General features: G+C 45.5%; 1 protein-coding gene across 2 annotated transcripts in view; it reads left to right on the top strand.

Moving 5' to 3' along the window:
• Positions 1-27,159, top strand: part of GGT1 (gamma-glutamyltransferase 1) — a 222,987-nt gene that overhangs the window by 102,950 nt on the left and 92,878 nt on the right. The window contains exon 1 of one of the 2 annotated variants that reach the window (XM_068238302.1): positions 13,345-13,400. The exons of the other annotated variant lie outside the window; for it this stretch is intronic. The gene's annotated coding sequence lies outside the window, so the exon portion shown is untranslated. Of the gene's footprint in view, positions 1-13,344; positions 13,401-27,159 lie in introns of those variants that run through there. 2 annotated transcript variants of the gene reach the window in all.

The raw sequence follows: 27,159 nt of genomic DNA, 5'->3' as shown, positions 1-27,159 counted from the left end.
CCATGGTAAAAAGGTTGAGAAAGGCTGGATTAGACTGTGTAGGTATGGCTCTCATACTACATGGAAGGGGGTAAAATTGGTCTGTGATCTTTCATTTTCAAAAGACTATGGTCTGATGTGTGTATGTGGCCTTAGGCAGGAAGTACCTTTTATGCACTTTACAACCGCTTAACACTGATTGGTGGCAGCAGAGTGGCTTCCCCAGGACTGCCTACACCGAAAGGCGCCAAGCCCTGGGGGAGGAGATTAGCAGGGATCACGCATCCACGCTTAAGTGACAGTCCGTCAATAGTCTGCCAGAGACGATCCTCACTGGCAGACTGTTTACAAAAGAAACGGCTTACTTTGTACAGCGCTGCAATCTACTGCAGCGCTGTACCTGGGACAGCCCTGTCACTTGGCTGTCCCCTAGAGCGGCTCCGAATGCCATCCCCTCTCATAGGCTGACGCCTGCAAGAGAGGATTGCCCTGATTGGCCATTGGGGAGAGGGAAGGGATAGGGGGGGAAAAAATAGTCAAATTTATTTTAAAATAAAAAAGAACAAATACATTTAGGAAACAGAGCAGCGTTCAGAGCCCACCAACAGAAATCTCTGTTGGTGGGCATAAAAGGGGGGAGATTAATGTGTGTGCTAAGTTGTATGGCTCTGCAGGGAGCTGCAGAGCACTGAATTGTAAAAAATTGCCTGGTCACTCGGGGATGTGAGCCTGTGGTCCTTAAGTGGTTAAAGAGATGTACTATGAGGCTCCATATTTTTTCACATTAGGTTTCCTTTATATAGATTAAGGCAGGCTGAGGCTAGGAGAAACCTTTGCTTGGGCCTTGATCCTCTGCACAGCTGTGCATGCACCCACTTCCCGAAGAGTCTACAATGTCCACATGATGGCAGCAAATTAGCAAAGAGAAGAACAGACCTGCAACATAGAAAATATCCACAAGTTGGCAAAGTACAGGTGTCTTCATATCAGCACTCCCAATACACAGTGACTGTAAACAAAAGTGAGAAATGCAACACCTGTACTTACACAAGCTACCTGTCCACATGATGGCAGCAACTTAGCAGAAAGAAAAATAAACTGCAACATATAAAATATCCAAAAGATGGCAAAGTACAGGTGTCTTCATAACACCACTCCCACAACCCACAGAGCTGACTGTAAACAAAGGTGAGAAATGCAACACTTGCACATACACAAGATACCTGTCCACAGGATGGCAGCAACTTAGCAGAGAGAAAGGCAAACTGCAACATATAATATATCCATAAGATGGCAAAGAACTGAAATTTCCATGTTATGCGTTTCAGCAAAAAAAAAACAATGCGCTGATCTGTCTCTTCAGGACACTAGGCAGATAAGCAATTCATTATTTGATATTGCTTTGGCTAACTGGTATGTAGCACAGAGACAGCCTGTAGCTTAATTAGGATTTTTTTTCCTATTACTAGTGCAAAGTATGGAGGCCCATGCTACAGTGTACGGGATTTAAAGAGTAACTGTCAGGCTGCAAAAGCTAATTTAAACCTCTATTCTCCTGTGTTAAACAGTTTAAAAGGAAGACAAAAAGGCAATACTGAAGTTAAAAATCTCTCTTACTTTTGATGTGTGCTGAACAGCAAGGCTGTTAGACCCAAGCTCTTAAAAGGACGAGAGGCCGCATACCATACTGCAAAGCATTCTGGGGCTGCTTCTCCCCACCTTGGGTCCTTCCCTCGGCTGCTAGTGAGAAGTTACAGGCTCATGTTACAACAGGGTGTAACTCACAGCACTGAAAAATCTCGGGGCAGAGTATACTGCATGAGTCCGCTATTGTTCCTAGCCACATGGCTAATTAATATTCACTGCACAGTAGTGTTGTCTTTTTTCTGAGTGGAATCATCAGGAAGCAGGGAGGACATGATGACACATTTGGCTTCATAGGAGACAGACAAACATGGAACCTGCCATGAGCTGTCAGGAGCATCATTCTCTGCAAATACTATATAAAAATTCTGTGAAATACAAACTTGGACAGTGAAATGCATATGTAATGTAAGTACAGCCAATCTTTAGCTACTGATATATGTGTTTTTTTCTCTGAGACCTTATACCTAACAGCTCCTCTTTAAAGTCGTAGCATACGTCTGTAGCACTATCCCCATAGCATAGGACCTGTAGATCGGTCAGATGGATTTGCCTATATCCCAGCAAGACTGATCTGCCAATAGTGAGGAATATTGGGATTTACAGGAATATAATATGAAATAAACCAGGTCACCAGCAAATAAAGCAAATAGTAAATAACAAAGAGTAAATCAACGTCACAATAAAGCAGGAGCAGTAGGGTATTGTACCGTGTTAGCCACCAGTAAAAGCAAAACATTTTGAATCAGGATGATACCATTTATTGGCTAACTTAAAAGAATAAGAGTAAGCAAGCTTTCGGCTGTATAGCCTTCGTCAGGCTTCAATCCTGTTTGCTCACAAGATGTTGGAACAGACAGCTATATACATGCAACATCAAAAGGGGTACATTGATTTTTTCCAAGCATAAATACATGTCATTAAGATGCCTTAAGTGAAACAGCTAAATTTGTGAACTCGGAATTTACGATGCCTCTGTGACAGACTGACTCCCAATTCTGTGAGTATTGTGTAAACAAGTAGTCTTATCTCAGCTAACAACCTCTCACCCCATTTAGATGTCCTGTTTCACTTAAAGAGACTCCGTAACAAAAATTGCATCCTGTTTTTTATCATCCTACAAGTTCCAAAAGCTATTCTAATGTGTTGTGGCTTACTGCAGCACTTCCTACTATCACAGTCTCTGTAATAAATCAATGTATCTTTCCCCTGTCAGACTTGTCAGCCTGTGTCTGGAAGGCTGCCAAGTTCTTCAGTGTTGTGGTTCTGCTATGAACTCCCCCTTCCAGGCCCCTCTATGCACACTGCCTGTGTATTATTTAGATTAGGGCAGCTTCTCTCTTCTCTCTTATCTTTTACAAGCTGGATAAATCGTCCTCTGAGCTGGCTGGGCTTTCACATACTGAGGAATTACAGACAAAGGCAAAGCTGTTTGCAGGAAGAAAGGAGCAGCCTGAAACTTCAGTGCATGAGAGCTGAAGGGGGAAAGAAACACACAAATGATCTCTTGAGATTCAAAAGGAAGGGTGTATACAGCCTGCTTGTGTATGGATGTATTTTCTATGTGTGGACATACTGTACATCAACCTACTTCCTGTTTTGGTGGCCATTTTGTTTGTTTATAAACAAACTTTTTAAAACTGTTTTTAACCACTTTTAATGGGGCGAGGAGCGGCGAAATTGTGACAGAGGGTAATAGGAGATGTCCCCTAACGCACTGGTATGTTTACTTTTGTGCGATTTTCACAATACAGATTCTCTTTAAGGCATCTTAATAACGTGTATTTATGCTTGGAAAAAAATATATATGTATCCCTTTTTGATGTTGCATGTACATAGATGTTTGTTCAAACATCTTGTGAGCAAACAGGATTGAAGCCTGACGAAGGCTATACAGCCGAAAGCTTGTTTACTCTTATTCTTTTAAGATAGCCAATAAATGGTATCATCCTGATTCAAAACTTCTTGTCAATAAAAAAAAAAAAAAAACTTCTGTCAATAAAATGCCTTTTTAAAACCTCAGCAAGCAAGAAAAAACACAAAATAATTTTTGATAGTACTTTTTCTACTACTTTTGGTAATTTTTTAATTGCAAAATGCTGAAAAGTTAAAGAGAAAATAAAAAATTACCACCTAGGAGAAAACATAGGAGAAAATGGCTTGTGCCTCTAAAACAGTAGGTGATAAGAAGATTGTTTTTTTTTTGTTTGTTTGTTTTTAATGTTCATTGCAATCTGTAATCTTGGGAAAAAATAGATAATTGGGAAGGTAAGGGAAAGGGGGTAACTAGCTACATGGGCCTAAATATGACCTCACAGCCCCGATATATTCACTGGCCAGTTCCAGTAAGGTCCCAAACTTATGTTGTGGTCATCCTTTTTTTTTAGGCCTTTTGTATTCCAGCAGGATGAAAGGAGATCCTCCAAAGGCTCCAAATCAGTTAGAAAAGGGTAGATGGGATGGTTCATTTTATGGCAGTTTTTATGGGATAAAAAAGTCCCACCCTGCTGAAGCCAAAGGGGAGCAACGAATAAGTGGTCCAAAGACCTTGTACACTCAGTTGTGTGAATTTAGTTCATCCTACCGTATATGCAAGTATTGTCTTGTTCAATCACAGCTCCAGTATGCTGGATTCCTGACTTAGATCAATAACAGGCTGTGCAGGTATAGTGATGTCCTCAGTAGCTAGAAAATGTAGTAGAAATAGTTTTGTGGAATTGTATTATGTAACCTGTGTGTATGTTATGGGGCAGATATAATGGATATGGATATGAGTAAGAAAGGATTAGATAAAGTAGAATTGAAATGAATGATATTCTACTATGAGTATCAGCCAGCAAATCACAAAGAGACAAGTCCTGACAACAGTATTGAAAGGGATAAATATGATTTACACTTAAATACTGTAAATTGGTTTCAGTATAATACAACTTTGTATAGGCAAATAAAATGTATTTTTAACATTTCAAGCTTTATTGTCAAAAAAATCAAAGAAACAGTACAAGCGTGTTATTGTCAATGTACATTCGTAGAGATAAGTACCACTAGCCAAAACAAAAGCTGTGGAATGCTCTATCAGATGTAGTTACAAGAGCAGTTAAAGATTGGTATTCATCAGAGTACTTAAACATCTCCCAACTTGTCCAGGTGCGAGTCAACTACTCTGTCCTATCTTGTGAGAGTAAAATAGTTTCTTCCAATTGTGCAATCCTGTCCAGTCAGGCCAGCTATTGAGTGATAGTCGGGGGGTTTGCCTGCTTCCAGAGAAAGGGAAGAGTAGCTCTAGCAGCATTTACTAGATGAACTAGTATAGAGTTCTTCTATTTTGTCAGAGAGAATGTAAGAGAAAGCGCTCTGGGAACTTTGTTGAGGATTATTTTTCCGTCCACTCGTGCACTTTCTGCCAAAACTGTTTCAGCTTGGGGCATCATCAGAGGTTGTGTAACAGGTCAGCCCCACCTGACCCGCATCTCCAACCACTATCTGCAACTCCTATGGAAAACTTGCTGATCAGGGCTGGTGCTTTGTACCACTGGGTGAGGACCTTAAAAACATGCTCCTAGGTGGTGAAATTAAATCTACCCTTATGATTTATTGTCCAGATCATCCATGAAAGATTTCCCAATGCAGCTTCCCATTTCATCTGGTATGACAAAATGGAGGGGGAACCGCCCAAGGTCGGACTGGGACACTAAGGGCCCACCAAGGAAGTTTCAGCCTGGGGCCCGCCCCTCTCCTCCTCCTCCTCCCCCCCCCGATTCCCTCTTCTCCCCCCCATTTTGGGCTCACATACACACACGTGTACTTTAGAAATTTCGCATTACTTTATGGTAGGGAATAGATTGTGAGCACTTGGAGGACAGTCTCCAACAGGAATATGTCCACATGTGGCGCTCGCAGCAAATATTCCCCCACAAAATGCAATAAGATTGGCGGCAGATACCCCCATAAAATGCAGTCAGGTTGGTGGCAGATACCCCCACAAAATGCAATCAGGTTGGCTGCAGATACCCCCACAAAATGCAATCAGGTTGGCGGCAGATACCCCCACAAAATGCAATCAGGTTGGCGGCAGATACCCCCACAAAATGCAATCAGGTTGGCGGCAGATACCCCCACAAAATGCAATCAGGTTGGCGGCAGATACCCCCACAAAATGCAATCAGGTTGGCGGCAGATACCCCCACAGAATGCAATCAGGTTGGCGGCAGATACCCCCACAAAATGCAATCAGGTTGGCGGCAGATACCCCCACAGAATGCAATCAGGTTGGCAGCAGATACCCCCACAAAATGCATGTTCCCCCCAGCTTGGAAGGGGGGGCAGCGGGCACAGATCGGCGGGGAGGGGAGAGGCCTCCCCCCCTCACCTAGGGCCCCCCCCCCAGTTAGGTAGGCAGCCGCAGGTCTCAGCCCCCCATACTGGAAGGGGGGGCAGCCTCCCCCCCTCCCTCACCTAGGCTAGGGCCCCCCCTTCCGCGCTCCCCCCTGTCCAAAATAGCAGCCAGCAGCGGCAGCGAGCGCAGGAATCACTTACCATCCGAGAGTCAGATCGATAGCTCTGCGTGCCGCTGCTGGTCTGGTTTCCTGCACTGCACTGACCAATCACGCTCTCACAGGAAGTACTGCGAGAGCGTGATTGGACAGTCAGTGCAGAAGCCCAGACCAGCGGCACGCAGAGCTATCGATCTGACTCTCAGTCAGTAAGCTATTCCCTGCTGCCGCTGGCTGGCTGCAATTCTGGAGGTGGGGGAGCGCAGAAGGGGGGGGCCCTAGGTGAGGGAGGGGGAGGCTCCCCCCCCTCCCCACCGCTCTGTGCCCACTTTCCTCCCTTCCTGCGCTTAGCCCCCCTCCTTTTCAGCATTGGGGCCCCCAGGAGGCGGGGCGGCCGGGGCCCACCGATGGGACCATCGGCAATTCGGCGGCTCAGTACGAGCCTGGAACCGCCTGTAGCTAGCCAGTCTAAATTGTATGTCAGTGTGGGTCTTTCTCAGTAAGAAATCTTTAAGTAAGCTCTTTGGAAAGTTGGGGTTTCTGAGGGCATCCCATAAGAAGCTTTGCAGTTGAAAGTGTGCCCAAAAGGGAATTTTTGCGATTTTACAGACTGATGCAATGCATCAGTGTGTGTTGCTTGAGGGAAAGTCTCCAAATCTGGGGGTGAACGAGAGAAGCCAATCGCTGGCAAAGAAGGAATATTAGCATGGAGGAAACTCTGGGTTGTGTCATATTGGGGTCATTGGACTTATAAAGATCGAGCCCTTCCGCTACCTCATAAGAGAGCACATCACATGCGCAGTGGATTGAGTTAGTGGATGTGTGACTTCCTCATTTTTAAGTTTCGGGTCTATGACCCAGCAAATGCCTGGTAGTGGGTGAGTGCCTGCTCTATGCAGACTCAGTGTTTGAATGGGGGAGACATCACACCAATCAGACAAGTGGCTAAGAACTGAGGCTTGGTAGCATGGGCGTAGCAATTCTCCCTGCAACCCCCGCCATCGCAAGGGGATCCAGAGGCTATGGAGGCCCCTCCTCCTCCCTCTCCCCAACCACAAGCGCAGCCAATAAGCAAAAAACTCCCCGTTCGCTCACAAAAACCATTCCCGCCTCCTCCTCTTGCCATGTAGAGTAGGGTGTAGCTGCTTCACAGCAGAACACTCTATGCCATTTGCCAGCTCCCGATTACGTGACCCTCATCGGGTTTGAGGACCAAGGGGGCTCATGCTATCATTTTTGCAGGGGGGCCCTATTAAGTCTAGTTACACCCCTGCTTGGCAGTATTTAAAGAAATCTGGCAGCCCAACGCATCACTTTAGGTAAAGTTAGTATGGAGTGTTTGAGTCTCGTTTTCTTCTTCCCCCAGATCAACTGGGTGATTTTAGATTGAAGTTTTTTGCTTCAAATTGCTTCAAAATGAGGATTCTTACAACTAAAGGGAGATTGTTCTTTCATGGCAGATATAAATGAACCTAGACACCCTCTAGATTGTAAGCTCGCAAGGGCAGGGACCACCTCCTAGTGTTTCTCATACTGCTGTAATTTTAACATATGCACATGTACCAACCACACATCAACTATGTATGTATTTGTGTTTCTACTATTCAATGTTATGACTGTACAGTGTCTTATATTTCTTATGTAAATTTGTTCCCCATTATTTTTCTGTACTATGTACAGCACTACGGAAGATGTTGGCAGCGCTAGGTAAATAAATAATAATAATAACCTAGGTAACTGGTTCATTACCGATTACAGATGCAATGCGCCCAAACCATGACAGATGCAGGTTATCCCACCATAAGCTCAAGTTTCCATGCAGGTTAGCAACCAAATGCACAAAGTAGAGACTAAATATCTGGAGTAAGTTCCTGGGAATGAGAACCCCAGATATTTAATCGCTTCAGGAGCCCACTTACATGATAAATTAGCCTTACATTGAGCCACTTCCTGCAGAAGAAGGAAAATATTAAGAGCCTCAGATTTTGAGAAATAAATCTTAAAATAAGAAATCTTCCTGAACTCAGCAAAACGTGCAAGTAGATTGGATATAGTGAGTGGTGATATAGTTTTTGCAAAAAACAGGTCGTCTGTGAACACAGACACTTAGAATTCTCCGCTGCCGATCTGAATTCCTCTTATGGAGGGATCCCACCTGACCATGTTTAGGAAGGGCTTGAGGGTAAGAATGAGTAACAGGGGGGACCCCTGTCTTGTTCCATTTGATATGTTGAGGGGTTGAGAGTTGAGACAAAAGACCATTAGCTTTAACATGTTGAAGGGTTACTATACAGCACTTGTATCCACATGAGCAGTTTAGGGGGAATCTCCAGGCCTTGTAACACTGCAAACATGTAATCCCATGAGATTCGGTAAAAAGCTTTCCACGCATCGGTAGAAAGCATCATACCCACCACCGTGCTTCTGCATGGACATGGAAAAAAAAAGATTGGTTCCTCAACCCTAAAAAGGTTGAAAAAGCCTTTGTTAGAATGAAAAGGTTATTTAAAGAATAAAAAAAAGAAAAGCATATGATTTGGTCATCATCCACAACAAGGCTGTAAAACATATAACCAAACAGAAGGCTGTCGAGAAGAGATGCATCACATTGAGGGAGGAAGAGGCAAGTGAATGACAGAAGTCAGAAACTTCATTTGTAACTCTGCTATAGAACTGCTCAACCAGAAGATCAGAAGATGTGGATTACAGTAACAAAGGGTGTGTAGTGGAAAGTAGTTAACCACTATTGTACTATTGTGGGGAATAGTGATGATCATAATGTACTAATTTTGCTTATGCAAAATGTCGGGTAAAATTTTGCAATTATGATTACAAGTAATTACAATTTTTAAAATGTTATGCAAAATTGCGAACATGCTAGTTGTAAACATTTTTTCGTGTACATTGCAACAGACGTATGAGCAAACCAGAATGTTTAGCCACCTAGGTCTATCAGGATGAATATATCCGTCCAGATAGCCTGCCCTGCTGCCACTGTGCCGGGCACGCGACAGCGCGCTCTCCTGCAGCCTTCCATTAGCCCTGAGATCAATGAATGGGAACATGGTTCCTATTCATTAATCTAAGTCCCCGGCACAAAAACCGACGGCTTCTTATCAGAGGCCGCAGTCTTTCTGCCCAAAAAAGTTTCCGGTCCTCCTTACGCTCCCTGAAAGCAAGAGCGTTCACTTCCAGGACAAATTTTTTTTTTATTTACTGCGGCCATCAAACTACTTCCACATACATTTTTTATTAAATAAACAAATATTATTACATTTAAAATTAACTGTTTACCTCCCACACCAAAGATTACCTAAATAAAAATGTTTATACAAAAAAAAATTGCAATTTAAAAAACAAACAAACATAAATAGTTACCTAAGGGTCTGAACTTTTTTTAATATGCATGTCAAGAGAGTATATTACTATAATTTTTTTAAATTATAAGCTTGTAAATAGTGATGGACGCTAATTGAAAAAATGCACCTATTTCCAAATAAAATATCGGGGTCATACATTGTGATAGGGACATAATTTAAACGGGTAATAACCGGGACAAATGAGCAAATAAAATACATGGGTTTTAATTATGGTAGCATGGATTAATTTCAAACTATAATGGCCAAAAACTGGGAAATAATGAATTTTTTCCATTTCTTTCTTAATCTTTCTGTTAAAATGCATTTAGAATAAAATAATTCTTAGCAAAATGTACCACCCAAAGGTGGGGATAAACCAAGATAGAGATCATTTCAGATAAGTAGTGCTAATGGTATTGGTAAATGAATGGGAGGAGAAAGTTGCTTGGATGCATAAGGTGAAACAACACTGTAGGCTGAAGTGGTTAGGGGAAGAGTGGAAACAAGTCAAAAACTTTTTTTTCAAAAAGTCTTTGTAATTTTTGAGAAAATCTTTTTTAAAAATTAAAAGTTGTTGGTTTTTTTTTAACTCAGTAAAATTACATTTTGTTGGAAAACACATTTATACCAAGTTCCAAGTTCTTTATACTTATTTAAGAAAATTTAAGAAAATGGACAGTGTGGGGTCCCCTCCAAAGCCTCTTTAACCCTCCTGGCGGTTTAATTATTTCCGCCAGGAGGCAGCGCAGAAGTTTTTTTTTTTTTTTTTTTTAAATCATGTAGCGAGCCTAGGTCCCTTCGGCGATCTCCGATCAGGAACGGGATTTCCTGGAGGGCTTCCCCCGTCAGCGACGTCGTGACGTCATTGGGAGTACCGATCCACCCCTCAGCGTTGCCTGGCACTGATTGGCCAGGCAGCGCACAGGGTCTGGGGGGGGGGGGCGCGCGGCACGACGGATAGCGGCGATCGAGAGCGGGGCGGCGGCGATCGGTGTGCTGACGCAGCTAGCAAAGTGCTAGCTGCGTCCAGCAAAAAAAAAATTAAGTAAATCGGCCCAGTAGGGCATGAGAAAACCTCCTGCGCGGCTTACCCCGAACTACGTGGTTACCGCCAGGAAGGTTAAGGTATAGCCTGAATTCGGAGCCTGGATTGCGTGGGGCTCTGCACCCAGAGCTATACCAGCCTGCATGGTCCATGATGTGGATGAGAAGAGGAGGCTCTGGAGGAGAGGGGCGGCAAATCCTCCCCCTCTCTCCCAAAGCCCTTGTCCATACCATGGGGCTTTTCCCCACCTCCAGTGCCCAGGAGAAGTTGAGTGCTTCCAGATGCCTGATCCACCAAATTAAATGGGTATAGGCTTACTGATGTAACCGCCCTTAGCCATTTCCACAAATGATTTAAGTTAAATAAAAACATATGATGAAAAAAAGTTATTTATTGTTCTTAATTAACCATTGAAGATTCCTGCCAAAAAAGACACGCCATACAGGTCGATCCCAACTGGCCCTTGCAGTACTAATTACATAGTTACATAGTTATTCGGGTTGAAAAAAGACATCCACCGAGTTCAACCAGAAAACAAAGTACAACACCAGCCTGCTCCCTCACATATCCCTGTTGATCCAGAGGAAGGCGAAAAACCCTTACAAGGCATGGGCCATTTAGCCCCAAAAGGGAAAAAATTCCTTCCCGACTCCAGATGGAGATGAAGATAAAATCCCTGGATCAACACCTCTGGGCATTACCTAGTAATTATAGCCATGGATGTTTTTCAACGCAAGGAAAGCATCTAAGCCCCCTTTAAATGCAGATATAGCATTTGCCATAACTATTTCCTTTGGCAATGCATTCCAAATCTTAATCACTCTTAGGCCTCGTTCACACTTGGGTTTTGCCATGCAAACGGACCGGATCCTAATCGGATCCTGATCGGATCAGGACCTGATCCGGATCGGAACCATACGGTCCGTTTGCATCAGGCATGCATCAGGCTGCCATCTGGATCCGTGGCCAAAAAATAGCGAAATTTTAAGAAAAAAATGTTGGGGTCAGCAGAAGGTGCACCTGGTGCACCTGTAGAATCAGGTTCCTCCGCTGTAGGCCTCACCTCCACCTCCAACATTGTGCCAAACAGCTCCAGCACGTCTGTCACTGCTGCTCCACTCCAGACATGCTTGGCCCATGTGTCCCCATCCGAAATGACCGCTTAGATACGCATAGGAAGTGGGGTAAAATGTCAGGTTTTTGTAGGCAGTGTGTTCTGTGCCTTCCGTTTCCCATTGGTTTCTGTGTTCTGGATGGTGCTGTCAGGCTTAGGTCCAGCTCCGGTCCGGGTGCGTGGGCCGGAGATCCGGACCCAAAAAATAGCGCATGTTGGAAAATAGTCCGGAGTCCGGATCCGATCCGGCACGTACGGAACGGACGCGTGTGAACGTCCGCATAGACTTTACATTGCTACGCGGAACGTACGTTCCGTTTGTACAGTATGCGGTCCGGATCAGATCCGGAAAATCCGGATAGCGAACGCTAATGTGAACCGGGCCTTACTGTAAAGAACCCTTTCCTAAATAAATGGCTGAAACGTTTTTCCTCCAGATCACGTCCTCTAGTCTTTTGTGAAAGGCTAGAGACAAAAAAAACACTCATCCACCAAGCTTTTATATTGCCCTCTGATGTATTTATACATGTTAATTAGATCCCCTCTAAGGCGTCTTTTCTCTAAACTAAATAAACCCAGTTTATCTAACCTTTCTTGGTAAGTGAGACCTTCCATCCCTCAAATCAGTTTTATTGCTCGTCTCTGCACCTGCTCTAAAACGGCAATATCTTTCCTGTAATGTGGTGCCAGAACTGAATTCCATATTCCAGATGTGGCCTTACTAGAGTGTTAAACAGGGGCAATATTATTCTAGCATCTCAAGTTTTTATTTCCCTTTTAATGCATCCCTTTAAATGTACAGTAAGCCGCAGCAAAGCATCTTGCAATATGCCACCAGAACACTCCATTGGTCCTTTAACAGACCAATTTGAATGGGGAGTGGGGAGCCTCAGCAGCTCATTTAAAGATAATTTTGCTGGAGGTTGCTATCAATTATTATGGAAAGTGCCAGCGGTGATCGATGTGTGTATTTGTGTGCGGCTGGGATCTTCAATCAACATCAAGAGCCTACTGGCATGGGATCATTTCCAAGCATATTGGTGTTGGATGTGCGAGTGGATCTTTAATGATGAATTAAGAAAAATAATTAACCATCTTGATTAATTATTCACTTGGTGGGGCAGGCATCTGGGGGCCCACTATCTTCCAGAGGCCCCCCACACAAAAAAAAAAGAGGCATAAATCCGCTCATCTCTATTGTGTGTATGTGCATACAGCACATGTAAAGTGAGTGAAAGTGCTTATTATGTAGGAGTGTACGATATGAGTGCACAGTGTGTGTGGAGCATGTAAATAATAAGTGTGTATAGTCCTTGTGCGGCATATGCAGTGTGTGTGTATATACGGAGTGTGTATAGAGTGTACTGTGTGTGTGTGTGTGTGTGTGTGTGTATAGGTGTGTGTGTACAGCATGTGTAGAATGTGAGTGTGTACAGTGTGAGTACAAAGTGAGTGAATCAGTCAGATTCTGAGAATGCTTTTTTTTGCACTCTTGTTAATATCTATAGAGGTAACCATACACCTGAGCTTAGTTTTGACTCAGACACACACTTATTTTATTGACTCAGGATCCTGTGTTGTAATTGTTTCATTGCTGAGCAGCAGATTTCCCCAGTAGTATGAGGAGAGCTGTATTCACCACTGCCTGCCCTGTCTCCTCCTCTCAGTAACTTATAACCAGCCTCTGGCAGCTTTAAGGATCAGTAGCCAGAACTTGTTACGCTCACCTCACCTCCGCAGCACTTCTGTAAAGCCACAAGTGAGAGGTAAGAGAAAATCATTCACCTATACAGGTATGGGGGGGGAACACTAGCCAAGAAAAAGCTGATGTCATTTTATAATACTATTATTGTCTGTCTAAAATTCCTCTTAAAAAACAGCCAGTTTAAATTAACTAGTGAGCACTTTGCAGATGTCTGTTTAAACTGCATGTGGCAGCTGGACTGCAGAATACTCATTGTTTACTCAAGTTGTACACACACGATTTGTACTTTCGCCCTGTAGTAATGGGCTTGCTTGCTTGTGCGAGTGTGTCTGGATGCTGAAAGTTATATATACCGTAAGTCACATTGGTTACACAAACTCTATCTAGGTGAACTTAGTGTATATGTCCTTCCCCATAGAAAAAAGCTCCCATAAAAGAAATTATAGGAAAGACGTAGTAGGTTTGACATTTCTGTGAAATATGATCTAATAAAAGATCATATCTTTAAAGAATTGCTCATTTGATTTTTTTTTCCTTATAAAATCAGCAGTTGTAGGGGTACCTTTAGGAGAATGTAATTGCTATGCACTGTTTTAAAAATAGATTACCGTAGATAAAAACACTGAAATAAATAAAATAAAAAAGGCACTTGTGGTCATTGTGGTCAGGCATTTTATCAATCGAACATCAATCAGAAGAAGCTTAACTAAGCACTGCGGGAGCACAGGGGGTGTGGTTGAGAGCAGAATGCGGAAAACAGCTGCTGGCGTTGTGCTGAAACATTCTGATCAATATTTTTATTTTGCAGTTACCGGTATATAAAACTAACATCTTTCACTGCACTTGCCAAGTATAAAGCATGGGCGCTAACTACAAAAAAAGCAGAAAATTTGGCGCATGCGGCAAGTGGAATAATTTTGCACCAATGCAAAATATTGGTAATTGGGTGCTGGATCGGTAATTTGGGTGCCCAGTAAATAGAGGGCGTTGTACATCGTGCATTGCAGGTGCCCAAATGCCTATATTTTTAGGCAACTATGGTGGATCATGAGAATTTGCTGGGGTTTTTTTCTTTTGCCATGGATGCGGTCATTGTATCGCACTGCGGTTAGTGATAACAGGTCCTTAGGTAGCTAGTGTGTGTGTGTGAGGGGGAAGTTAAGGGTTAGGTGTTAAGTAGGTAGTTTGTGGGGGGGTGGTTAAGGGTTAGGTGTTAGACAGGTAGTTTGTGCGGAGGGGCTTGAGGGCTAGGTAGTTTGTGCGGGGAGGGGGGTTAAGGGTCAGGCGTTAGGTGGGTATTTGGTGTGTGTGTGTTAGGTATGGGGGGAGAGTTCTGTGAGGGTTCCCCCGAATCCCCATGGTGTTTCATGGGGATTCGGGTTTCCGTGCAGGCAGTGGAAGAGCTCGGGGCCCCTACCATGTGCGCCAGTGTTTGTGTTTTTGAGAGTAGGGTTAGGTTGGCCATAGTAAAATATTGGTATTAAATACTATCTGCATTACTTGGTGCCAAAATTTCCAGGCACCTTTTTTTGGATGTATGCAACTAACTGACCCTCAGAAGGCCTCACAATCCAATCACTACCATAGTCACATTATTTATCACAGTCAAGGGCGGGGGAGGAGGCAATTAGCTTATCTGTAAGCTTTAGGGATGTGGGAGATAACCCACACAAACGCAGGAGAACATACAAACTCCATGCAGATAGTGCCCAGCCCCAGATTCAAACAAGGGACCCATCACAGCATGGAAAACGTGCTATCCGCTGCGCCACTGCAGAGCGGTGTACTGTGGAAAACCACTCAGTAAGTTGCACATTGTATGGCTTCCAAACTTCCTATATGAAGCCAGTTTAAGGCATGCTGTGCGAAATGTAATGCTGGAATAGAGGCTAGATTATATTAGCTTGTTTGAAATAATCTAAATAGCTTTAAACTTAGGCCCCTATCAGCCATAACAAAGCAAATCCCTCTCAGCAGCTATGCCCAGTGCTACCTTATGGGCACAATACTTACTCTACTAGTTAGCTAAATAATAATAACTAGCCGACCCGCGGCATAACATACGCCGCATAAGAGGGTAAAGGGCAGGAAGGGGGTATTGGGCACAGCGGCGGGAAGGGGGGGTGGACCCCCCTCAACTGGGTCCCCCATGTGCACCCCCCCTCCAGCTTAAGCTCAGCAGGAACCCCCCCTCCAGCTTAAGCTCAGCAGGACCCCCCCCCCTCACCTGGGTCCCCCATGTGCACTCCCCCTCCTGCTTAAGCACAGTAGCAGCCGCCACTATTAGTAAGAGGCAGCAGGCGGGGATGACTCACCTCCGTGTACCTCCGTGTTCCATCGTGCATTCCACTGTCGTCACTTCCTGCAATGCCGCACACTGTATTGGTGTAATTTTCCTTTCTTTTTAAACAGAAGGAAATCTGCAACAATTCAGCTATAAGTGAACATTTGTGGTTACCCACAATGCACTGCTACTAAATATGCAAATTACCCTCTTTTCCCCCTTGGTAAGCCAAGCAAGCATCCAGAGTCGCTGGTGTATAGCAAGCATATAGCTTTAAATTTTACACAGTCATATCAAACCCACATGTAGACAGCCTGTTTCAGACTTTTGGTCCTCATCAGTACATGGCAGGGATTGATACGGCTGTATAAGATAGAGCTTGGACCAGTACAACAGAGTAACCAAGCAGCTCAGGGTGACCCAAACCACTCGGAATGTATAGGGGGTTAAAAAAGACATCCTACTAAAAAAAGCAAAGCTTGGTGTAATTTGCCTTCCTAAAACAGAAGAAAATCTGCATTAATTCAGCTATAAGTGAACATTTGTGATTACCCACAATGCACCGCTACTAAATATGCAAATTATTCTTTTTCACCCTTGGTAAGTTAAGCATGCCTAGAGCTTTCAGTTTTACACAGTCACATCAAACCCACATGTGACAGCCTATTTCAGACATTTTGGTCCTCATCAGCACATAGCAGGGATTGATAAGGCTGTATGAGATAGAGCTTGGACCAGTCCAACAGAGTACCCAAGTAGCTCAGGGTGACCCAAACTACTAAGAATGTATAGGAGGATAAAAGGGACCAAAAAGCCCTCCTGCTAAAAAAAGCAAATCTTGGTGTAATTTTCCTTCTTAAAACAGAAGCAAATCTGCAATAATTCAGCTATAAGTGAACATTTGTGGTTACCCACAATGCACTGCTACTGAATATGCAAATTATCCCTCTTTGCCCTTGGTTTGATTTGACACTACTTCTTCTTCTTGCTTGGACCAGCCCCTTCTTCTTGCTTGGACCGGCCCTGGGGGCAGGGCGCTACTTCTTCTTCTTCTTGCTTGAAGGTTGAGGCACTTACTCTATTATATATATAGATAGATAGATAGTTAGATAGATAATATTATTATTATTCAATGCTGACAGCTTCACAGAGTACATCAAGCTGTACATTACTGTCCCTCAGAGGAAAAAACAATCCTCTCCTCTTTGCTGCATCAAAATGTTAGCTTTAAAAGCCTTTTTATACTCCTGTGAAAAAAGACATTCTGTTACTCTGACCTATTGCTTCCCACAGAAAAATATGCCTAATATTGTTGAAGTATTGTCACTGTAGTTGGCATCTCTGGAAAAACCTGCCTTTCCACCCTGTAGTCTGCAGAGGTGGGTCAGTGTCTGTCAGGGTGACACTCCCTCTTGATGGATGACTATGTAGTATGTGAGTAGCAGTGTGCTTCTGAATTTCCACTGCCACCTCTGAGAGGCAATCTGATGACCTATCACCACTTGCCTATTTCCCAATTTTCAAAATGTGAATGGCAAATTGTATAGCTAAGTCTGAGTGCAGGAGATGAATGCAGCCCATCACCTTGCTACCCAGCAAGCTTCCACAGCATAATGCAGAGTCATGTTACACTAGCGTTTTGTAGTAGGAACCTGAATGTAGCCACAAATCGTGCAGCTAAAAGTTTCTACTAGTGTGACACAGATTTTAACAGCTCTATACACCAATAGTAGGAACTGCAAATCTTGATTTGTCCGCTACAAGTTTATGTATCAGAAACTAAAAAAGGCAGGAAGCTTGCGCATGCGCAGAGATGATGTGCAGGCTTCCTCTTCCGGGGTCACAGCACGACTTTATGTGAAAGTCGCCGATCCCATGTAATGGATAGCAGCCAGCCCGAGAGCAGGAGCGCTTACCTAAGGGGCTGGTAAGTGTCTCCTCTTAACCAATTAGCCGTGGGTATGCTTATATTCATACCCACGGCATCAGGGTCCCTTTAACGAAAAACATTTCCTTGTTACAGCTGATACAAATACTGCAATACATCTGCAGTGTGTCTACTTCCTGCTTCCATGGAAGCGGACATATTGTTAACATCCAGTGTTTACCAATTAGCTTTCTGCCGTGGCAGGCGGTGACAATGCTGAAGAGATCAAATTACAACTTGTGCTTAGTCACTGATGAGAGGGAATTCGATAGGCTAAACTCTCTAAATACATATGGGGTGCATTTCTCTGTTTTCCTTCTGTCCTGTGTAAGGCCTCTTTTCCACAGGCAGTTAAACTGTGTGCTCAGCAAGCAGTTACCAGGCAGCAGTGAGCAGTTACCAGGCAGCAGCAAGCAGTTACAAGGCAGCAATGAGCAGTTGTGAGAGTTTAAAGAGGAACTCCAGTGAAAATAATGTAATTAAAAAAGTGCATCATTTTTACAATAATTAAGTATAAATGATTTAGTCAGTGCTTGCCTATTGTAAAATATTTTAAATCCTGACTTACATTCTGACATTTATAACATGGTGACATTTTTACTGCTGGCAAGTGATGTAGCTGCTGCTTGCTGATTTGGCAGTTGGAAACAGCTGTAAACAGCTATTTCCCACAATGTAACAGGCAGGGCCGGTTTAAGCCACACAGGGGTCCTCCCCCCCCCCCCCCCCCCTCAGCGAAGTCAGCACAACTCCATCCGGCACATGTTACGTGTAAATAACGTGCACAGGGTCATAGAGGCGGGCAGCAGGCTGAAGAGGGAGCACGGGATGGAGCTGTTGCAGGGACAGGCGAGTTAATAAAAGCAACTGGGTAGGGGTGTAACTACATCAGGCCGTTCTGCAGAGATTTGTTGGTGGACACCCCCCTTGGACCAGAACAGAGACATACCAGCAGAATCAGTCAGTAAAGAAATGAAGAGTGTCGCCCAAGAATGTCCCACAAAGTTACATATGCCATGTTCCAACAAGCTATTTAGTCAACTATTCAGACATTTAAAAAAATCACCAGGATTGCACTTTAATTTAGCTTTCCTGTATGACAAGAAGACACAGCCAGCCATCACTAGGGGAAGAGGGAAACAAAGGTGAGTGAGGGAGGGCTGGTGCACACCAAGAGGGCTTCTGAGCATTTTTCAAATTGACAGTGATTTGGAAAGCACTTGGCTAATGTTAGCCTATGAGGGGGTTCTCACAGCAGGGTTGGGTTTTTTTCAAAATCACAAACACACTGCATGTAGCTTTTTTTGAGCTATTCATTCAAAAATCGCTCTGAAAATCGTTTCACAAAATCGCACTCACAAATTGTTAGCCATTGCTATTGTGATTTTGGCGTGCACTAGCCCGTTAAGAGGAGGAGTGGAGAGAAATTGAGAATAGCCTGAGATGGAGCCAGCAGAGAGCTTATCTGTATTGCATTCTCACAACACACAGAGGCTACTTGCCTATAATGTGACTCCTGTCCCTGCTGGTCTCTCACACAAGTTAGAAAGCATCCCTCCTGGAGTCTAGGGACTGTCAAAAACTTCAACTTGTATAACACCTTATCCACACATGCAGTCATAACTATGGGGAGAGACAAGACAGATGTTTGCCCACGGACCCTCCAGGCAAGCTTTGCATCATGCTGTGTATATTTATCAGCTTGCCTGCCCTCTAATTGCACTTTTATCAGCAAGCCTAGTGTTTCACATTGCCTTACAACAACAAACCTCAATACACCAGACACCAGACCAGCCCTAAATCACTGAATGAAAGGCAGCCTGGGGGGAGATTGCCCCCCTTCCCCCCCTGGCCAGTCTGCGCCTGCATGCCACTGCAGCTGAGCTGAACATGCAGGCATATGGGAGCAGTCAGAAAGACCACCTGGGGGGCCCAGCAGAGGTCAGAGGCCCCGGGGCATTTGCCCCTTTTGCCTCTATGGTAGCGCCGGCTCTGGTAACAGGGTTCACAGACAGGAAACTGCCAGAAATACCTCGGTACTCAGAGCTTCTTGTGGGAGGGTTTTCACCCCAATATCAGTCATACAGCACCCCCTGATGGACGGTTTGTGAAAAGGAATAGATTTCTCATGTAAAAGGGGGTATCAGCTACTGATTGGGATAAAGTTCAATTCTTGATCTGAGTTTCTCTTTAAGAGTCATTTCACTGCCTCATCAACTGGCCTTGGAAAAGAGGCCTAAGAGTTCAGGTCCACTTTAAAGGACAATTGTCCTTATAAAGAACAATTATTTAAAATGTCCCTCACATAATGCTATTTGCAAAATGTGCGTTTCACTACCAACGCGTTCTTTGTGTGCATAATGCGAGTTGCACTATGTGCACATGTTACATTGTTTGCATAGACACCAGTAAAATTGCAGTGAGTTGACTGCACATGGTAATTTTGTCGTAGTTTAGTGAATCAACTCCAATAAAACTTGTTTTCCTATTGTTTATTGCCCATACAAATTCCTTGCTTTTTTTCACAAGTAATGTCATCTGTATAGAAATCACAAGTCCCCACAGCTCACAGAGCTGCCATTACATGTATAGCGTATCATCAAATTCATTCAGAGATATTTGTGAGTATCTTTGTATAGGAACAGAACAGATAATTTCTCTCACCAAAGTCACCAAATCCTGCAAAAACTACCTTTGCTCTTTGTTTGGTTATTCTTCTTGTGGAATGTAAATAATAAACTTCAGAACAAAGTCAAACAGCCTGCTAAACATTTCAGTAACCTTTATTAAAAAAAAAGTGTTAAACTCTAAAAGTTATCATGATGTGGCTAATCTTTTAGAGCAGAGGGGAAATTATGAGGGTATTCAACGTGCGTTTGTTTTCTCTGGAGGGGCTCAGCGCATCTCTGTTGGTACACTATCAGAGGCGGCCTGGTGATGCAAAAAAAGGGGAGATCAGCACATGTTTTAACTTTTACTTCTAGTTGCACCCAGGTTAGGCATATGCATGTTTTTAATTTAGTAAGAGCTAGGGCCCCTCCCACAGAGGATGACCTCACTGTGGTGGGAGGGTCAAGTACTTGCTTGCAAACTATTATGGAAACCAACGTCCTCTAATGGCAATTCGGTGCATCTGATTTGAATGCAGGGTGTGCATGTTGTCTTGTCTATTAGTAGGCTCTGCACACTCATGCAGTTAGTCATTTAAATGTAGTTTGTCTTAAGTAGCGCTGCCTTTCTCCACTGTATACAAAATATTATGAGGGTAGTTCCTCTTTAAATATGCAGGCTGCCAACCCGAGAATTTTCTGTGAGGGATGACAACTAGCAAATACAGTCTGTCAATGTGGATGTCATCAGAACACAGTAGTACAGGGAATAATAGAAATTACAAACTCACACTTCCAGTGGCGTAGCTAAGGAGCTGTGGGCCCTGAAGCAAGTATTACAATGGGGCCCCCCAAGCACTCTATACATAAAAATTGATACGGCGCACCAAAATCTGCCAATGGCAACTACAGTGTCAGAGGTGCAAGAAGGGGATGGGGAACAGCTTGTTATTGATTACTACTATTCAAAGTATCTATAGAAGTGATTATTATGAGCACAGGACTGTCACGGACGGTTGCGGGGCCGCAGGCGCGTCCTGTAACCGCCCGTGAAGAAAAGCGATGGCACTCGATTCTCTGCATCGATTGAGCTTCAAATCGATACAATCTGGGTTGAGTGTGTAGGGGCAGCTGAAGTATTTTTTTTCCCAGCAGAGAGATAGCACCAGCCCAACTGCTGGATGGCTCTTTTGATATGCTAATGAGCCTGGGCCCAGAGAGTCCCTGGCTTCAAGCTGTGCTGATGGCCCATCCATCAGGTATAGACCATGACAGAAGCAATCTAGTTGGGAGAAAAGCCAGACCCTCTGGCTCCCTCCCAGCAGTTGAGCTGACACCTAGCTAGCTGCCCAAACTTCAAAGAGCCTTTGCCTGGGAATGACCTGCTATCAATCCCAGGGGTATCTCATATTCCATAAACTGCTATATGTATCATATTTTCTGTGTTGCCAGGCTGGCAGACCCTCCAAACTAACAGAGCATGCTTGGCCCTATCTGGCGCTGGTTCTGAAGAAATTTCAGACCATTCTGAGGGAAAGACTGCCAGTTAGGCAGTTCGAAAGTGCCCTGCTGATACCACAAGGGTCCCACCCCTCATGTTTGGTATCAGGCTGCTGGGTACATCGAGGCAGACCTGAAAATATTAGTAAATCTGCCCTGACCTGTACGGTTCTGTGAGATAGAGCCCATATATGGTTAAGGTATGATTTCTGGTTCCCAGGACAAGGGGAGGACTCATCTCATGTTCTAAGGGGGTGTGTGGGCCCACCCTCACTCCCTCCTACTGAATCAGGGGCATAAGAATGGCAGAGGACCCAAACTCAGTGTCCTCCACCCTGAAAACATCTTGAACTCATCGGTGCCAGCTTGAGGATATGCTGGCATCCACCTGGTCTGAACTCTGAACTTTGATTGAAACCCAGAACTCTGATTTTTCCCACAAAAAGGACATCTTTCCAGGAACTAAGTATTTTTCTCCCTTCTTTTATTTTTTATACTGGCTATTACTGTTTTAATAATTGTTGATTTTAATAATTGTCTGTATATATTAATTATTTATATTGCGTGAATAAACGACTTTCTCCAAGTCATTCACTGTCCGCTACCCTGCTTATCAGCACACACAGAACTGATCCCGGGTCTCTGAAGATACGCTACTGTTTGTTTGTTGTTGGCTAGACAGAATACCGTGTGTTTAACCGTTTTATTCGCAGGACTAGTCAGTCAGTAAATCGGGCCCACTGGCCCATACCAGTGGTGGTGGCAGATACCGTGGAATCGTGTGTACGTTGTAATTACCCGTGTCTCACAGGCCCCCTTCTGGGTTGCCTGCGGCTAATTCTTAACGGTTCCTGCGCATTGACTGCGACCAGAGTTCGCACGATCTGTGCGCTGGCACCGTTTAGAAGGCTAAGTGCGGTCAGACCACTAGGGCTCCTGTGACAGTGTTAGGCAGCGGTTGGGACCTGTGTTGTGCTGAAAGTATCTAAGATAGCGCTAGCGCTATCAAGAAACGAACTAATTCGTTGGTGTAGCTGGAAGGCAATATATTTTTTATATATACAGAGAGACTGTGTAGCCAGTACCCCTCCCCAAAAGTTTTATTTTATTTGGCGTGGAAATGTCCGGGAACTACAAGAAAATGTGCCTGGCGGACCTACAAAATCTTTGCCAAGAGAGAGGCATTGATGTCGGCCGCAAGAAACAAGGGGACCTGGTAACGGAATTGTTTCAATGGGATACCCAGCAACTGCGGGAGCCGGGGAGTGTCCGCTGAAGTGGATACCAGCCCATCTGACAATCGAGGGGAACCAGAGACTGAGACTCCTGACCGTACAGAGGTTGTGCATCCTGAGGGCCCTGCATCAACAGTTACGCAGGAGAATGTCAGTGTGGACCCCAATCCAGAGTTTCTGAAAGTACTCGCCCGGAACTGGCCAGTACTGGACTGTCCGTTTGTACGGATCCGATAATGCAGCAGGCATTACGACAGCTGATGGAGACGGACCTGGACAAGTACCTGCAGTACATGCGTGAGGAGCGCCAATCTGCTGCTGCTGCTGCAGAACGCCACGCGGAGAGGGATGCCGCTGAGCGAGAATGGGAGCGCCAATCTGCAGAGGCGCGGGAGAGACGACAGCATGAGCTCGACATGGCAAAGGTTCAACAGGCCAGCCGGAGTTCACCGCCCAGCCTCCCTGCTGAAGGAGCTGCAGCACCCGTAAGTGCAAAATTTAAATTTGCTAATATTGAGAAAGACACAGACATTGACTTGTTTTTGCGGTCTTTTGAAAAAGCGTGCCGTCAGTATCGTCTGCCCCAAGACCAGTGGGCCAGACATCTGACACCTTTGCTGCGCTACAAAGCGCTTGATGCCTTCACAGAATTGCCTGCGGAGAAGGATAATGATTATGCTGCTATAAAAGACGCTATCATTACTAAGTACCAGCTGACGCCAGACGCCTATCGGAAAAAGTTCAGGGCCTGGCAGAAAGTCTTCTGATTCGTACCGAGATGTGGTCAGCAGCTTGCTCACCACACTCCGCCAGTGGACTCTAGGCCTCACCAAAGGGTCTTATGGCGTCCTGGAGGACTTGATAGTCCTCGAACAATTTCTGAACATTTGCCCTGCTGATGTACGACAGTTTGTGTTAGAACGCAGGCCGGCTTCAGCCACTGTCGCTGCAGACCTTGCTGAGACTTTTGCAACTACCCCAGTGGCTGATACCCGCAGAACTGTCCCATCCAGCTGGAGAGGAGGTCAGCCCAATACCTCGGCAGACCCTCCTGCCCCTGTGAGCCGTCAGCCACAGAGGCCATCCAGCACAGCTTCTGCACCCAGGGCTGCAGCCCCTGGAGAGGTCACCTGTCACTACTGCTGCCAGCCCGGACACATGAAATTCGACTGTCCGGAGCGGAGACAGACACCACCAGCACCTGGATCATCTGCATCACCTGTACCTCACCCACAGCAGAGGCAACCCGCCAGTGAACCACAGCCTGGATCATCAGATTTTGTCCTGTTTGCCCGCGGAAAGGAAATCTGCGACCGAACCGACCAGCAGCAACTTGTTAGAGTGAACGGCAAAGTTGTCACCGGATTTCGAGACACCGGAGCTGACATCACGTTAGTTCACTCACACCTTGTGCCAAAGGAGAGCATCAGCCCCAGCCGATCCCTTGCCCTTACTGGAGTAGAGGGCACCCTTTTTCACATAGCCCACGCGAGAGTGAAGCTGGATTGGGGAGGGGTCCACGAAAGGGTTGTTGGGGTTATGAAGGATCTCCCAGTCCCTGTGTTGCTGGGGACTGATTTGGGCAAGCTTGTGTCCTACTATGAACCTGCCCCGACCGCCTGGTCGCTCACGGAAGGAGACGGACTCTCCACCCACCACCAGGTACTTTATACACTTGGGGGAGCACCAGGGGGAGGTGGGTTGAATGTGCCCAGTTCAAGGGTACCACTGTACCAGGTTCAATAGTGCCTGCTTCAAAGGCACCTGAGTTTGATGTACAGACTGTCTGTTGTGATGATGCTGTAACTGTACCTGAGTTTACTGTACAACCTGTCTGTAATGAAAAAATGTCTATACCTGTCAATGTCATTACTGCATGCAATGATGATTTGAGTAATGTCCGTCTGTGCCATTCTGACAGTGTACCTGTGCTAGCAGTACCGCGCAGCTGCACTGCTCAGAACCCGAGCTCAGAACAGGTGGAGGGGGTTCCGGCCTCCCCCCCCTCCTCTGACCGCAGGGATGAGACCTTTCAGCCGCTGGCCTCATGTGACATGAGCCAGTTGGCTGAAACTGACAGCGCCGTATTCTCAGCCGCACTACAAAGTGACCCAAGCCTGGAGGTGCTCAGGCAGCAAGCCTCTGATCCCCTCGCAGACGGGGCCGCTTTCAAGGTGTACTGGGAAGGTGGGAGACTGTACAGTGAGTCTGTACAGCCCCCTACAGGTAGATCCCACGCGAATACCAAATGGCTTGTGGTCCCGAGTGCATTCAGGGGACATGTGCTGAAATCCGCACATGGTAATCCTCTGACAGGGCACTCAGGGGTCCGCAACACACTTGCCGGTATTCGGAACCAGTTTTATTGGCCCCGGATGAACAGGGATGTAGCAAACTACTGCAGAGCATGTGCCGTCTGTCAGGAGCTGGGAAGGTCCAGGGATTCCCGCGGGGTTCCCTTAGGTCCACAGCCACTTAGCAGGGGAACCCTGCGTGGGCTGGCTGTTGACCTAACCAACCCACTGCCCGTTGTCAGCAGTCCCGGCAGACACCACGTCCGACTGCAGTGGCGCAAACGCCCTGTCCAGAACGGTCCACGTCGGGTCAACCCTGAGGGTAGCAGACCGCGACCGGTCCAGGGGAACCGAGCCACAGGCTCCAATAGGTTTTCCCGCCGCACCGGCAACCCGAGACCCGTCAGCCAGGTTGGCCGACACGCAGCGGGCAGCCGACCCCAGAACGCCAACGGGGAACTAGATCAGATCTCGCAGGTTAGCGGCAACGACACACATCTTGCTGATGCATGTCTATCTGCCTTCTCCCCAGGGGGGGCTGTCACGGACGGTTGCGGGGCCGCAGGCGCGTCCTGTAACCGCCCGTGAAGAAAAGCGATCGCACTCGATTCTCTGCAGCGATTGCGCTTCAAATCGATACAATCTGGGTTGAGTGTGTAGGGGCAGCTGAAATATTTTTTTTCCCAGCAGAGAGATAGCACCAGCCCAACTGCTGGATGGCTCTTTTGATATGCTAATGAGCCTGGGCCCAGAGAGTCCCTGGCTTCAAGCTGTGCTGATGGCCCATCCATCAGGTATAGACCATGACAGAAGCAATCTAGTTGGGAGAAAAGCAAGACCCTCTGGCTCCCTCCCAGCAGGGGAGCTGACACCTAGCTAGCTGCCCAAACTTCAAAGAGCCTTTGCCTGGGAATGACCTGCTATCAACCCCAGGGGTATCTCATATTCCATAAACTGCTATATGTATCATATTTTCTGGGTTGCCAGGCTGGCAGACCCTCCAAACTAACAGAGCATGCTTGGCCCTATCTGGCGCTGGTTCTGAAGAAATTTCAGACCATTCTGAGGGAAAGACTGCCAGTTAGGCAGTTCGAAAGTGCCCTGCTGATACCACAAGGGTCCCACCCCTCATGTTTGGTATCAGGCTGCTGGGTACATCGAGGCAGACCTGAAAATATTAGTAAATCTGCCCTGACCTGTACGGTTCTGTGAGATAGAGCCCATATATGGTTAAGGTATGATTTCTGGTTCCCAGGACAAGGGGAGGACTCATCTCATGTTCTAAGGGGGTGTGTGGGCCCGCCCTCACTCCCTCCTACTGAATCAGGGGCATAAGAATGGCAGAGGACCCAAACTCAGTGTCCTCCACCCTGAAAACATCTTGAACTCATCGGTGCCAGCTTGAGGATATGCTGGCATCCACCTGGTCTGAACTCTGAACTTTGATTGAAACCCAGAACTCTGAACTTTGATTGAAACGAAGAACTCTGATTTTTCCCACAAAAAGGACATCTTTCCAGGAACTAAGTATTTTTCTCCCTTCTTTTATTTTTTATACTGGCTATTACTGTTTTAATAATTGTTGATTTTAATAATTGTCTGTATATATTAATTATTTATATTGCGTGAATAAACGACTTACTCCAAGTCATTCACTGTCCGCTACCCTGCTTATCAGCACACACAGAACTGATCCCGGGTCTCTGAAGATACGCTACTGTTTGTTTGTTGTTGGCTAGACAGAATACCGTGTGTTTAACCGTTTTATTCGCAGGACTAGTCAGTCAGTAAATCGGGCCCACTGGCCCATACCAGTGGTGGTGGCAGATACCGTGGAATCGTGTGTACGTTGTAATTACCCGTGTCTCACAGGCCCCCTTCTGGGTTGTCTGCGGCTAATTCTTAACGGTTCCTGCGCATTGACTGCGACCAGAGTTCGCACGATCTGTGCGCTGGCACCGTTTAGAAGGC

This window comes from Hyperolius riggenbachi, chromosome 1 (genome assembly GCF_040937935.1).
Source record: "Hyperolius riggenbachi isolate aHypRig1 chromosome 1, aHypRig1.pri, whole genome shotgun sequence".
Taxonomy (NCBI): Eukaryota; Metazoa; Chordata; class Amphibia; order Anura; family Hyperoliidae; genus Hyperolius; species Hyperolius riggenbachi.
Note: the sequence above shows the minus strand (reverse complement) of the source record. Positions and strands in the feature narration are given on the sequence as shown.